This window comes from Cupressus sempervirens, chromosome 11 (genome assembly GCF_028749045.1).
Source record: "Cupressus sempervirens isolate cs-2001-9-10 chromosome 11, ASM2874904v1, whole genome shotgun sequence".
In the NCBI taxonomy this organism is placed as follows: Eukaryota; Viridiplantae; Streptophyta; class Pinopsida; order Cupressales; family Cupressaceae; genus Cupressus; species Cupressus sempervirens.
The window spans coordinates 458,179,623-458,196,112 of record NC_143128.1 but is presented as its reverse complement, the minus strand read 5'-3'; positions in this window follow the sequence as shown (position 1 = coordinate 458,196,112).

Here is a 16,490-nt window from a genome sequence, read left to right as displayed (position 1 = left end):
GGGAATTAAATTGACTTTGATTCAATAAAAAATATTGAAGATTTCAACTAATTTTTCAATCAACACAATTCAAGATCTTTAAAGTTTGGGGATCTTTATTTTTAAAATATATTTTTCTAGATTATTTTATAATTTTCTATTGATTAGAACCAATTTTTCTAGGGGTTTATTGTATTTTTATACTCTAATTTTTTTGGGACTTTTATGGGGTACTTTTTAGATCTTTTTAGCAACTATTTTGGGGTCAATTCCATGGCCATGGTACTACACTTTCTTTAAGGGTCGATTCCATGGCCATAATACTACACCACATACATAATTGAAATGTTTTGTGTTTGGATACTCTTCTCATAATCTGAGACTCCTCTCTCTACGCTACGATCCCATGAAGGCCATCTATATCATGTCGAGATTCATATTGCGTCACAATTCCCATAAAGACCATCTAAATGGGAAGGGAAAATGCAAGGATGAATATTGTCATAGACATAAATCCATGCTTATATATTTCTCCCACTTCTTGGAATTAAATTGACTTGTGATTTAAGTTAGAGGGAATTAAATTGACATATAGTTTAAAGGGAATTAAATTGACTTGTGATTGAAGTTGGAGGGAATTAAATTTACTTTAATTCAATAAAAATAATTCAAGATTTCAATTAATTTTTCAATTAACACAATTCAAGATTTCTGAAGTTTGGGGATTTTTATTTTTAAAATATATTTTTCTAAATTAATTTATAATTTTCTATTGATTAGAACCAATTTTTCTAGGAGTTTATTATGGGTACTTTTTAGATCTTTTTAGTGACTATTTTGGGGTCAATTCCATGACCATGGTACTACACTTTCTTTAAGGGGCCATTCCATGGCCATAGTACTACACCACCTACATAATTGAAATGTTTTGTGTTTGGATACCCTTCTCATACTCTGAGACTCCTCTCTACGACACAATCCCATGAAGGCCATCTATATCATGTCAAGATTCATTTTGTGTCACGATTCCCATCAAGACCATCTAAATGGGAAGGGAAAATACGGGTGCAATTTTTGCAATCATCGCTCATAAGGATGAATATTGTCAAAGACAAATCCATGCATAAATATTTCTCCCACTTCTACCACTCCTATGAGTTACAGTCTAGATCCCTACTCGAAAGTTAAAACATAGGTATTTTCCTCTAGAAATACAAAACAAAATCATTTCTTATTATGGTGCAAAAGAAAAATATAATATGGTGGAGAAAGTGACTCTTGTTAGTGTAAATCAACTTTTGCCTCCCCCGTCACAAAAGGAGCTACACACCGCACCTCTGACATCATATTCACAAAGAATTGACACAAATTTTATGATTCCAATCCAAATTGGAGAAAATGTATCAGAAATATTTCCTTACATAGCTTGGTGAAAAACCAAGTTTAAACCCTATAACAAAGTGTCAAAGAAATGCAACAATAATGTCCTATTGTCGCTTTAGCACATACTTGAGATAACGAATGTTCCTTTGTTCGGAACTCAATTGTTATTCAATTTCAATTAAATTTTGATATCATGTGTTGTTGTCATTCGAATTCCCCTCACCCTTCAACCACAAGAGGGGAAATAAAAGCCTAACACACACTCAACATGTCATTAAATCCAAAGTTAATTCCTCTGTTGGAGAAAAGGTAGGGTCAAAACAGAAGACCTAGTCTTCACTTTTCGACAGGAAACCAACTGGAAAATCTTCTTTCCCACCGGTGACTTCTAAGACTAGTTGGGAGAAAGGTGAGTTCCAGGTCTTTATCCCTAACCCCTTGGTGGATTTCTCTATTTCCTCCATGGATTTCATGCTGGTGGGCAAATTTCTGGGGGCAAGACTAGATCTTGATTCTCTAAGGAAAATGGTTAAGAGGAAAGGGGCTATTCGCGAGGAGGTGGACATTGCTCCCATGCTGAATGGTTTCTTTCTGTTTATTTTTAACTGTAAGGAAGATATGAATCTGGTTCTCTGTGGACGTCCCTAGTCTTTTGAAAAATGTTCTTTTACTATCAAAAAATGGGAGCCTAATATGGTTTTATCATATTCCTTTTTCCTTTCTACCTCGATTTGGGCCAGACTTCCTGGACTCCCTCTTGAATTTTGGCATGAGGAAATTTTTAAGGGTAGAGCCAGTTCTTTTGGTGAACTGGTGGCTCTGGATAATGCTACTGCAACCAGATCCAAACTCCAAAGTGCTAGACTGTATGTGAAGGTGGTGGATCTGAATCACCTCCCTGAAAAGGTGGATTTAATCTTTAAGTTTGATAAGAAAACTCAAGTAATCATTTTTGAAGATCTTCCTAATGCTTGTTATGCTTGTAAGAAACTGGGTTACTTGGTTAAAGACTGCCCCTCCAAGAGTAAAATCCACTTGAGTAGTGAGAAGGAAGTGAAGAAGACTAAGGTTCAGCAAAAGAAGGTTTGGAAACCTAAAGACGTTCATCTCAAAGAGAAGAAAGAGAAAGAGAACTCAATAGCTCCAGCAGCAGTTGTGGATATTGTCTCTGAGCTTCTTCTTGAGGATGGGGCTAGGCTCGTGCCTGAGACGGAGAACATAAACTCTGAAAAAGAAGTGAATGGCTTACAACTTGATCCCATCTTGCCTGAACAAGGTATAGATGACCTGTCGGATTTATCATAGCAAATTGTTCTTTATCAAAAGATGGAGGATAAATGGAGTGATCTTGATGAGATGATAGAGCTTGAGGAAGGAGAATTCTTGGCTGAATCTAGAGCTCATAGAGAGGATGATGAAACTCAGCCCAAGGAGATGGAGGTTTTTGCCCCTTTACTTTCCCAAGATACCCTTATTAAGGACCCTCCTATCCTAGAAGTTGTGAAAGAAGATGGAGTAATCTCAAAGCTTAAATCAAATTCAAGGAAAAGGGCTAAAAAAAAAAGAATAACATAAAGGGGGTCGAGACTTGAAGCAGTGAATTAGAGTTGCATACTAAAGTGAATCCCAAAGCTTCGACCCCGGTAAAACCTGGGAAAAAAATAGAGCAGCAGTCCAAGGTGAAACCAGATGTTGGGTCTCCGGATGGACGTGGAAGGAAATCTTCTAAGAAAACCAGGGAGTTAGAAAGCTTGCAGAATATTGCTGATGGTTGTCAAGCAACTATTCTAGATTATACCCCTAAAATATGGAAATGAAAATTATTACCTGGAATATTAGGGGGCTGAATAGTTACCATAAACTAGATGTTGTTAGAAATTTTGTTAGAGAACAGAAATTTGATTTTCTTCTGCTTCAAGAAACTAAGATGAACAAAGAGAAAGCAGAGCAGATAAAAGTTTTTTAAAATTACTCTATAAATGCTAGTAGTTCAGAAGGTGCTTCAAGGGGAACCCTGATGCTATGGGAAAAAAAAAAATTTACTGGGACTATTTTGAGGGCTGGTAAATACTTTATGATTGCTAAAATTACTAGTGCTGATAAAAAAGAGGACTGGTATATTGTGAATATATATGCGCCCAACATGAAAAGCCAAAGGAAGAAGGTTTGGGACTCTATATCCAATTTTTAAAGTATGGATTACTTTGGAAGGTGGATAATCATGGGAGACTTCAATGTCCCTCTTTATGACCATGAAAAAATGGGAGGTAATGCTACCCAGCTCGAAGGTAGAATGGACCTTAGGGAGTTTATAAACAAAGAGGGCCTAATGGATATGGATCTTCAAGGCATTCAATTTACTTGGAGTAATAAGAGAGTTGGCAATGATTGTATTCAAGCAAGGCTTGACCGTGCTCTTATCTCTCCTGATTGGACAAATTATTTCATCTGCAAGTTGGAAGCCCATCAGAAAATTGGTTCTGATCACTTCGCTCTTATTTTCACTGCTAATAAGATTAGTCCTAAGATGAATTTTCCTTTTAGATTTGAGAAGATGTGGATGCAGCACCCTCAGTTTGAAAGAAAAATGGAAGAATGGTGGAACATCAAAATTGATGGTACTGCTCTCTTCAGAGTGACTTCTAAACTTAAAATTGTCAAAAAGAAAGTCAAAATTTGGAACAAAAACTGCATTGGAAACATTTTTGAGGATAAATCTATATTGAAAGAGGACATCCAAAAAATCCAGGATATAATTCAGAAGGAGGGATATTCCCCAGACCTTCTTTTAGAAGAAAATGAAAAGCTGACTCAATACCACGACATCATTACTAAAGAAAAGATCTACTGGAGGCAAAGATCAAGATTGATATGGTTGACTGAAGGAGATAAAAATACCAAATTTTTCCATCTATCCACTCTGAAGCATAGAGCCAAATCTCACATTTCACATCTTACTAAGAAATATTTGAAGATTGAGGAGGATAAGGACATCATGGATGAGATGGTGACTTTTTTCTCTGGTCTCATGACAGCGGACCCCAATATCAATATGGAACACCAGGCTGAATTCCTTAGAGTGATCCCCACCCTGGTTTCAAAGGATCAGAACAAATTGTTAAGATCAATTCCTAAGAATGATGAAATTTTCAAAGCTGTTAGTTCTCTAGGAGGAGAAAAAGCCCCTGGTCCTGATGGCTTTCCCATGTTTTTCTTTTAGAAACTTTGGAAACTTGTTGGAAAAGATGTTTGTGATGCGGTAAAGGAATTCTCTGGGGCAAAACAAATGCTAAAGGAAGTCAATTCCACCTTCTTTTGCCTGATTCCTAAGAAAATTGGAGCTGATTCACCTAATCAATTTAGGTCGATCAGCCTTTGTAATTCTTTCTATAAAATTATCTCCAAAGTGCTTATTACTAGATTGCTTCTGGTGACCCCTTTGATCATCGTTGACCAACAAAATGGCTTCCCTCCAAGTAGACAAATCCTCAATTCTGTGATTTCTGCTCATGAGAATATTCATTCCTTATCTTGTTCTAACAATCAAGGATTTGTAATGAAAGTGGACATTGCTAAGGCTTATGACAGAGTTGATTGGTCTTTTCTCTCAAACATTTTGTTTGCCTTTGGCTTTGATAACAAGGTTGTTGGACTGATACATCAGTTGATCTCTACTTCTTCTATTGTTGTCTTGGTTAATGGTAGCTCTTCTCATTTTTTTAATCCCTCTCGGGGATTGAGACAAGGGTACCCTTTATCCCCCATTCTCTTTGTTATTATGGTTGATTGTTTGGGGAGGTACATTGGGGATCTGGTGCATAAAGGAGTTATTAAGGGCTTACAACCCTCTTCCCATCCTCTTATATGTTCTAATGGACAATTTGTTGATGATACCATCTTTATGGAGAAATTTGAAGTCAGGGAAGCTAGAAATTTGAAGCAAGCAATTAATCTTTATTCTTCTGCCTCAAGCCAACTGGTTAACTGGAATAAAAGTGTTGTGTTTTTTCTCAATACCCCTATTCTTAGACAACATAAAATTGCCAAAATCATTGGTTGTTCTATAGGGTCTTTCCCTTCTTCCTATCTGGGTCTTCCTTTAGGCTTGAAGGCTCTGGATTCCTTCTGGGAAGACCTTATTAACAAATTCAGCAAGAAGTTGGCTGGTTGGAAAGGGAACCTTTTAAGGCAGGTTGGTAAATTACTTCTTCTTAAAGCTTCACTGCAAAGTATACCAACTTATGCTTTAAATCTTTTTAAAATCCCCACTAAATTTGCTGAGGCTATTGACAAAATTCAAAGGAATTTTTTATGGACTGGTTTAGAGGAAAAAAATAGAATGCCTTTAATTGTTTGGGACCAAGTTTGTAAACCGGTCAGGGAGGGTGGACTGGGCATCCGGAAAATCAGAAGTATGAATAAAGCTCTTCTAGCTAAACAAGGATGGCGCGTCTTTCATGAAAAAAAAGAGTGGAGTACCATTTGGAAACACAAGTACCTTCTTAATTTTGTTTCTCTTCCTGATTTCTTCTCTTCTTCTGATGTTGCTCATCCTTCCTCCATTTGGGGAGCTGTGCAGGGAACAAAAAAAAATCTTGAAGAAGGGTGCTCTTGGAAAATTGGTAATGGGATTAGGGTGAGATTTTGGGAAGATGTCTGGCTTAAGGATCACCCCTTGATTGAAGATGTTCAAGATATGACACAGGTTGACTTATGTAAGTAGAGATATGGCACTCTTGTTAGTCATTACTGGCAGAATGACTCTTGGGTGAACTTGAAGGACATTGAACAATGCTTCAATCACATCCAATTATCTCTCAATGTTGTTTCTCTCCATCCTTCTTTTGAGGATGAGATTATTTGGTATGCTGATCCTAGTGGGCAATTCAAAGTTTCTTCTTTCTTTGTTTCTAAGGAGAAGGAAAATCTTCCCTTTTAGTCGCAGGCTTGGACTAAGGGTCTCATTCCTAAAATTAACATCTTCTTTTGGGTCCTGCTTCAAAATAAAATTCTGACCCTTGATAACTTGCAGAAAAGAGGTATAAATTTGGTGAATAGATGTATTTTATGCAATAATGGATTTGAAGATAGAGACCACTTGTTTCTGAACTGCTCTTATACCCAGCAAGTCTGGACTGAGATCCTTATGTATTGGAATTTGACCTGGGTTCATCATAACAATGTGGAATCTTCTTTTAAAAGCTAGCAATGCCCTTCTAAGAATTCTGATGTTCAATTCCTATGAAAAATTACTCTTCCTCATCTCTGGTGGGGTATTTGGAAAGAAAGAAATAATAGAATTTTTAGAAACGGAGAGGTTCCTAGATGGGTGCTTGGTCAAAATATTATTAGAGCTTTTAAAGAGAACTTCAAAGCTCTAAAGAACCCTGATAAAACCTTTCCTATTGATAATCCAATGCATTCCGAAAATTCTAAACTTCAAAATGATAACCCAAGATTGACCATCACTTCGAGTTCCCCCCCTTATGGTTGGATTAAAGGAAACTTTGATGGTGTTGCTAAGGGCAACCCGAGAAGTGCGGGTTGTGGAGGTGTGTTGAGAGATCATAAGGGAAATGTTAAAGATGCTATAGCAATCCCCATAGGCAAGACTAATAGTCACATTGTTGAAGCAACGACTGCCCTTTATACTATGAAAATTGTCGTGGATTTGGGATGTTTGAATTTATGGTTGGAAGGTGACTCTCTAAATATTGTGAATATCCTAAATAATAAAAGTTCTATCTCATGGTCGATAGAGGCCACAATCAAGGAGATCAAATACCTTATTCATAAATTTGAAAAAGTTGTCATATCCCATACCTTTCAGGAGGCCAACGATGTTGCTGATTGGATTGCCAACTATGCTGTGCTATCGAGGCAAAAGGTGAGGTGGACTGATGTATTAACTAACCAAGTTGATCTCAAAGCAATTATTCATTATGAAGCCATCCATGTGCAAGTGGGAAAGATTTGTAAAGATTAGAAAGTTAATGATTTCGTGGAGTGAGCATATTATTGCCAAATTTTCTTCCCCAAGGAAGTAAACTCAAATGAATGCGATGTGGTTTTCGCATGTATCTCCGAAAAAGGGAGTCTCTTTTGATGGGACAAAAAATAGTTTTCATTTTAACTCTTTCACTCTCTGCGTCTAGTTACTTTGGTTTGAGTGCGTTCTCAATTCTCTGCAGATGGGGGGCAAACCGCGCAAGCAGGAACCAAAAAATTGTGATGCTTGGAAGGCTCGTGAGGATGTATGGAAAATTATGCAGAAAGGAAATGTGACCTGTTATCTGGAGCGACTCAAATGGTTTTAAGCCACACATCACTACAGATTTCTTTAAGAACTGGTCCAATGACAAAGTCACTCTCCATGGTGTTACTGTGAAACTTACGGAGGATTTTACTGCAGAGATCACGGGGCTCTCCACGGCGGGCATAAAATTCACCAAGAAAACTAGTATTTCAAATGCAGCCTACAAAAAGTTTCCGGAAACGGAAGATGAGAGCAACTGGAAAAGAGTAGTGATTTCTTCGATGTGCATCAGATAAAGGAGATCTGGAGGGATTTTCTTTTCTGTATCCATGAGTATTTCATACTTGATGGAAGAAGTAAAAGAGTTCATAAATGCCACTTTGTTTTTTTAAAATCACTTCAGACATAAAGATAGAATATCTTTCCCCTTCTTTCTGCGGTTTTCTTTACTTCATAGTTTAGAAGCTCATAAGAAGAAGGAGTCCAGACCCATTTTACATGAAGGGTTGATTCTTCTTATAGAGAGGTATTGTAAAAATAAACACATTGCCTCCACTCCCTCTAAGGACAAGAAGAAGGACTCCATTAAGAGTAAGAAGGGTGACTCTGTTAAGGGTAAAGATAAAGCCCTGAATTTGAAACCCTCGGCTTCTCAAAAACATGAGGATGACAAGTCTAAGACCGAGAAAATGGAAAGCCGTGAGAATATTAACCCTAAGGTTGAGGAAGATACTGATGCCGAGGATTTAAGCTCTAATTTGGACGGGTACCCGGAGACTTAAGGTAATAATGAAAAAGGGAAAGAAGAAGCCAATAGTGAAGGTAATTCTGAACAGAGTAAATTTGTTAATGAGGGTAACCAAGCTATATCTAGTGGGGGTGATAAAGAGGAAGATAATACTGTTGGGAACCCTGTTGAGAAGAGCAAGGAGGACCATACGGCTAAGATTGCTTCTCCTGTCAAAGGGATAGAGGAAGAAAAAAAGAAGGATTCTGCTCACATAGAGGACTCTCGTGGGGTTCGAAAGGAGGATCAAATGGAAATGGAGAAAAATAATGACAATGTCTGTTCCCCCCCACATGGGACTGCTGAAGATGATAGCGACTCAATGTAGAGGGATACCATGCTCTCCTTCCTGCATTCTGCAAAGGATAAAGCTGACACCATGCTCAAAGTAGATTCCTAGATCTACAATGAAATGATGGGTTTGAAGAAAAAGGTGGAAATTCTCCAACATAACCTGGATACTATCAATGTCAAACTTAGCCAACTGGAAGGGCAGATGGGAGACATCCCTAATAAACTTAACAACTATGAGCAGAACCTTAGAATGCTAATCAAGGAGAGTGGCACTAAGATGGAACAGGTCACCTCGAGTATATGTGCGGCCGTCGCAAGCCTGGGCAAAAGGGCTAATGAAGATATCACTTCGGTTGAGGGTCCAAGCAAAAGAACAAGGCAGAGCTCGAGGAAGAATGCAATGAAAGTTGTTGCTGCTTCGGCTACTGACACCATTCAAGAGACTGATGCAATTGGTAAGGAAACTGCTAAAATGATCTTAGAGCTACAATAGTGGCTCTGGGTCGGGTTCCTTGGTTTAGTTTCTGTCTATTCTGGTTACTGGTTAGGGTCTTTGGTCCTGGTTTTTGGTTTTTATCGTTTTGACTGTTTGTGGTTCCAGGTCCCTGTAAAACCTAGTTAGTTTGTTCTTGGACTTTTCTAGTGGTTTCAGGTCCCTGTAAAATCTAATTTTGATACTGTTCTACAGTTTGTTGTAGGTTTCTTTTACCCGGTTGGGCTATAATGCTTTATCTTTCTGCTTTTTGTTAAAGGGTTTCGGGGTCCCTTCAAAACCTACTTTACCCGTAATCTAAAACATGTCATTAAATCCTAAGTATCATACCCAATTTCATGCCATGTCCACCTAGCAATTATTAGTATTAGTCACATCACTAATCATTAGTATTAGTATTAGTCACATCAAAGTTTTAAGGGGACAATGCATGTGAAATAATTAGCAATAACCATTTCAACGACTTGGAAAATACTAACTAGGATTATCCATTATACCTTTGTGTTGTCCTATACCTTTGCCTTGTCCTAAAAGGGACAGGCTAATCTCCATTTAAAATGCACTAAAGACAAAACAAAGTTAAACATTATTTTTTCCATATTCACGAAAATGCATATTTTTTTTCCAAATTTTTTGTTGTTTTTTACTACAAATTATGCAGATCATGAAGACCAAACTCTATTTTTTTAAATCATGATGTTTTCAATTTTATGAAAATTGGTCAACTGTATAGTTTGGATGGAGAATAGTTGTAGCCACATCTATAATAAAATCTAGTCATTAATTCAAATGATCATTCTATAATTGTTCTATTCCCAAAAGTACTATCTTCTAAATATAAAACAAGATAGATATATTTTACCACTCTTTCTTTTCTTAAAAGTATATATATAAAGAATGAAAGAAGATTTAAAATTTATGTTCTAAAATCAAAGAAATTAGAATTTAGAAATTAAAAAATTAAAATGTGATAGTATATTAAATTTATTTATAGTTTAACATAATTGAGTTCTATATTTTTTAATTAGATATCTTATGTCATTCTCAATGGAAAGTTTCATAACTTTCATAATATATAAATATATTAGACTAGTAGTAGGATCTATTGTAAATAATAATTATTTCTAGATATAAATTTACAATTCTAGAAAAAAAAAAATTAAAATTTATTATAAGTATTTATAAATTTGGAAGTTCTTGCTTTATTAGTTCTTCTTTTTATTTTTTAAGAAAGATATGTTTGTATTCTAAATTCTTCTTTTCTTAAAAAAGATCTATTTTTTTCTTATTTTTGAAAAGAAAAATTCTTAGGAAAATATGCTTGTATTATAAATTATCTAAAATTTAAAATTTTAAAGATAAAACTATAGATAATAATATTATTTTAAAAATATTTGTTAACCAATCAAATATTAGATGTTACTTATATTTGAATATTTATTTAAATTGATATATAAATGTGATTATATATGTAAAAAGTTAATTTTCTAAAATTTGGTTAGTCTAAATTTATATTCAAATGCAAACCTCCCCTCTAAAATCTTCAAAAACAACTAGAGTTTTGGGATGCTAACACTCATTTGGAAAGGGAGCATGGAATGAAACTTTTAGTCATCCTCACTCACTCATTTTTAACTTAGAAAATGAATAATCCTCACAAAAAGTTGGAAAAATTAATTCACAAATGAATCAATTTAAAGTTTTTTAAAATTAATATTTATTTATTGTTAAACTCTTTATTACTCTTCAATTTTTATCTATATCTATTTTGTATTTTGTTAGGTTTTATTGTTTTGTATTTTATTTAAACTATTAATTTTAATGTTATGATTCAAAACTTTACTTTCCATAACCACAAAAAACTATCTAAATTATAACCATAAAAATTATAATTATTTTTTGTTTAACTTTTTTACAATAGTTTATGGAATTCATATAAGTATTTGCCACTTAATATTCGAGGGGTGTTCGGAGATATTTAATACATCAAATAATTTTAAATTTGGACAAATTGTTGTTGTTATAAAGAAAATCTATGAATCAAAATTGGAAAAATGGACAAATTTATTTCTATTGTATAAATTTTACTTATACATAATTGAGATCATTAAGTATTGATGACTATTAAACATTAAATATTTTTACATAGATTATTAAAATATAGATATGACTCATGTCACACATATTTTTAAATTAAAAAATTTTGGTTAGTTATTTGTTAACAATAACTTTGTTAACAATAAGGGGAGAAAGTGCCAGAAGGTGACTAGGGTTGCTAATGAAGTGAGCTTAAATCGTTTCTTTCTAAAGAGCAAAGAACCCATTCGTCATAGGGGAGGGTTTTTGAGGGAGAAGCTTCTGGAGCCTTAGAATGAAGTATGTCTGATGCTAATGAAGTATTTAATGTGTGAAGGGAGGTATGGTGTTTACTAATATTATCATTTTCCTCTTCTGAACCATTTCTATCACCGTGATCACATTTCTATTTCATTTTTTCTGTTACACGATTTGGTTGATACAGTTGCTGATGTTAAAGAAAAAATGAGGAAGGGGGTAAATTATATTATTCTCCATCAAGGGTTGATGTTTCATCTTTATCAATTTCACTAGCTTTGTTATCCCTGAGATTGTTGAGGTTGATATCCCTACTCTCCCTAACCCCCACCCCCACCAAATCCCACTTAGAATTATTGTACCTAGAGCCCCTACCCCACAGCCTTCTCCTCGTGGGTCCCCTATGGAGAGGAATATGTCTCCCCTTGGTAAAAAAGTGAAGTCAGAGAAAAGTAAAGAGAAAGAGCTAGAGGACACTAAGGATGAAAGGAGAGGCAGTAGGAGGAGCTCTGGCAGAATTGCGAAATCTAATGCTAAAAGGAAGTTGAGGTATGGGGCCTCGTAGGAGGAGGATTTTGATTCACCCTAAACAAAGATTAAAATAGAAGACTTCAAGTTATGGTGGGGGGAATATGAAGGAGGAGGAGGTGGAAGTCTTAGACTCCTCAATGTCTGGCTCGGGAGGTGTGACTAAAGGTGGGAAAGAGACGACTCATGTTTTGGCTTCCATTGTGTTGGGGTGTGTGGACCTCATGTGGGACTAGTTTCCTGACATGGAAGGAAAAGCGCCCTCCCCTATGATGGTGTCCTCACCTGCTAGGGTTATAACCAAAGACAATGTTATCTCTAACCCCCCAGTTTTGTAGGAAGTCGCTAAGGATTTGGTGGATGGTAATCAGTGCAGAAAGCAAGAGGTCCTCAAGGAGGCTCAAAAACTGGCTAACAAAGAGGTGTGGGAGAGAGTGTATGCCCTGAAGGAAAGAATGAGACTTCTGGCTAAATTCACAATCAAGGTGACACATGTTGCGGCTAGTACATTGCACCTGCTGAAGGATAACCAAGAGGAAGATTTGACCAATGAAGATGTCAAAATGTTATTTGACTTCCTAGTTGGGGACTGGGCCAACATCCTTCTTAAAGTGAAGGATGAGAAGAAGCCCAAATAGGGCCTTTTCCTCTTTGTTTTCCATGATATTAGTTTGTTGGTTCATGAACTTTGTTACATTTAAGGCAAATGTACCTTGGTTTATAAACTTTTACAGTTTATGTAGTTATGGTATAGGCAATAGTAGTATGATGCCTAGTAAAACTCTTATTTTGATCTTTTCGGGTGGTATTTTTGTGATTAAAAGTATTAGGGGGTATTTTGTTCGGTGGTTATCTGATGGTTGTTGACCAATTTGACTGTTGTCAAGCCAGCACCCTTGTTTTGACTACTTTTTAATTCAAAAACAATAACTTTTCTAAAATTTAATAAATTTTTATTGTAGATCATGTTTCAAACTCTCTCCTCTTTTCTCATTCGCTTAAATTCTACATTATTACCAAATTTCATAAATTAAAATATTATTATTGATATATTATCTACAAGATTTGCACCAAGTGTCATGTGCAAGGCATTTAATAATTGCTAATTTTAAATAAATATCATTATAAAATAAGAAGTCAAATTATAATATATATAAATCTAATAATTGCTAATTTTAAATAAATATCATTATAAAAGAAAAGTCAAATTGTAACACATATATAAATCTAAGTTTCTTAGCTTAATTCAATAATATAATAAATTAATTTTACCGAAATGCATTCATCTATAAATATGAATACAAAATTCAAAGTAACGGTCTAATTGTGTCAGAGCTCTTATATCCTTTAGAGTTGAACCTACCAAAATATCAAAGGGTAAAAATGACATGTATTATTTAAGATACATTAATATTTAGTATAATTTTATTTATTTAATTTGACTAAAAATAAAGAAATAAATTTATGTATAGATTTATTTTATATATTAAAAACATTATAATTTTCTAACTATATTTTTTAAAAAAAATTAAACTCTATTATCTATTATATGATTTAGCATAATATGATAATCATAGTTATAGATTAACAAACATTGAAAAATCATATTTTAGATTATATAAATTAAATGTAAGGAAAAATTAATTACATTAAAATCTTGCTACAAAATTGATAAGGCAAGCATACACTCTCTATTTCAAACTCTTTATTTTGTTTTGATTATTGAATAACTTTTTTTTGAAACAAGTATAGTTTGTGAAAAATCATGGACAAGAAAGGTAAAGAGTTAAGAACCTCAAATTCTTTTCTTTTAATTTTTTATTAATCAAATATTTCAAAACAACTCTTTGTCCCACTTAGCTAATGAGGAATCTGGTTATATTTTCACAATATTTTATATGATTACTTTAGACATTTGCCCATATTCTACAAATTCTAGAAAAATGAATTACAACAACACTATTTCCAAACTCTTAGAACCTTTACCTATTTCAAGAACATAAGGGGTTGTTCTACTAGAGATTTTATCCAAATCTGTTATGATCAACATGCGAAGCTTAAATACTACAACAAAAATTTCCAATTAAATTGTGTACGTTTCATGTCCATCTTGAATGTTGAGACAAGTTTCTTAGGAATCTCAACATTGATAGAATACCTAACCCGTACAAAAGGCATGGACTCAAGCTCTCTAAGAGCTCTTGTTAAATGTTTAGTTATATGGAAATGAAAATCCTTATTCAAAATAAGGAATGATGGATAAAATTGGTATGTTGGAAATGAATATCGATATTGAAATTTTTAATTAATTTTGAAAACTTCAATCTTAAACAAAGAAATTTAGGCTAACTTTAATTTATATTTTGTGTAACTTCAATTTTAAAATTTAATGTAAATATTCAAGCTTTAATTTTTATTTAATGTAAATATTCAAGTGAAATTTTGTTTAAATTTAATTGTGATATTTAAGCTCCAACTTTAATATATATTTAATTAAATGTAAATATTCATGTGGAAATTTATTTTAATTTAATTGTGATATTTAAGCTTGAAATTTCTAATTATATTTTAACATTATATAATGTAAAAAATTAACAGTCTATATCAAATAATTAGCTATCAAAAATAATCATCTATATCAAATCGTTGTTATAAAGGTTTATTTTTAAATAAACATACCTTGACCTTAGAAAGGTCCATTTTTTCAAACATTATTTAAATTAACATACAACTAAGATGAATTTACTTGTGATTTAGTTGGGTTAAAAATATAATTATATAAGAAATGATCATATGTTGAAGGTAATGTTAATTATCTTAAAGTTTTGGACATGGAAATGAAAATCTATATTCATGCAAAACTAAGGAATTAGTCTTGTTGACAGAATATGTGGTGGCTAGTCTGGCTACTAATGAGGATTTAGCTCAATCTCTGACCTTGGTTACAGTACTAAAATTTCTTGTCTTGGTTCTAATGGGAATTTAGCCAAGCAACCTCTCGCAGTCAAGTGTTATTTAGGAAGCATGGAAGTTGTGGTAAACAACACAAAGGACTTGGTATATGTTGAAGACATCTTGGGTCTACTACTTTCAATCCCCATGGTGAGGATACGATGGTTGTTCAATGTACGATGACCACCACAACCAAACCACAAGGTTTTGCTATGGCTATGGTTGATGGGGGAGAATGACAAATATAGAAAAATAAAAGAAACCTATGAAGGAGAATGTGGGACTTAGTTCAAAACTTGGCCGACCCATAAAGAGAGTGCAAAGATAGAAAGTCATTGCAAGGGAGATTGCGGGGGGGAGATAACTCACCCTAAATACAAACCACACATGTAAGAAATGATTTTTCTTTCACAGAATATAAGAGGACTCATAGCCTGAGGACACAATATGCTATTAGACAATATACTTTCAAACATAAAGTGGATATCCTTTTGCTTCAAGAAGTCAAAATGTCCTACAACATTTTTTCTACTTTAGTGAACAACCTTTGGTCGAGGGCTTTTTTCACCTAGTTTAAATCTATAAGGGCCTTTGGAGGTATGGACACCCTCTGGAACCTTGCGCGAGTGCAGGGCTCCTCCTCATCCTTCTCTCATAACTACTTTGTCGTTTCTTTTCTTAAGGACCAAAATTCATGGCATTTGTTAAACATCTATGCTCCTAACACAAGAGCGGGAAAAGAGTCCCTTTGGGAGGAAATCAATAATTGAATGTTGACAAACCCTTTGGATAACTTTCTTTTGGGTGGTGACTTCAACTCCCCCCTCTACCCCATGGAAAAATATGGTGGATTATTTGATTACAATGATATTATGGGAGACTTGGTGAACTTTAAAAATGATTCCAATTTGGTGGATATTAATATTTCATGTAATCATTTAACCCAATCTAACAATAGGAAAGGGGTTCACTTGATTTAGGTTAGACTAGATAAATTTTTGGTTTCTTCATCTTGGGAAGCGATTAATGATACCCACCTTAAGTCCCTTCCCAGGACTACTCATGATCATAATTCACTTATTTTTCAATGTTTGGATGCCCCTTGGTGCAACCCTCATCCTTTTAGATATGAAATTATGTGAACAACTCACCCTACCTTTAGGGACCTAGTTACAAAGTAGTGGACTACTATCATAGGCTCTGTTATGTATAAGGTTGCTACCAAACTTGAGATTATCAAGGATGAAACCAAGGGGTGGAGTTAAACTTTTTGTAGGGATATCTTTTCTCAAAAGGACCTCTCCAACACTTTTGAACAACTTCAAACTTAGTTGGCTATGGGTAACACACCCTTGGATGTAGAAAACAAGGAGGAAAAATATTGTCATGTTGTCAAGATTGGAAACTTACTGGAAGCCAAGATCTCAGGTGCAATGGCTATAGGAGGGGGATCATAACACATTCTATAAGAAGTAAACTATTGA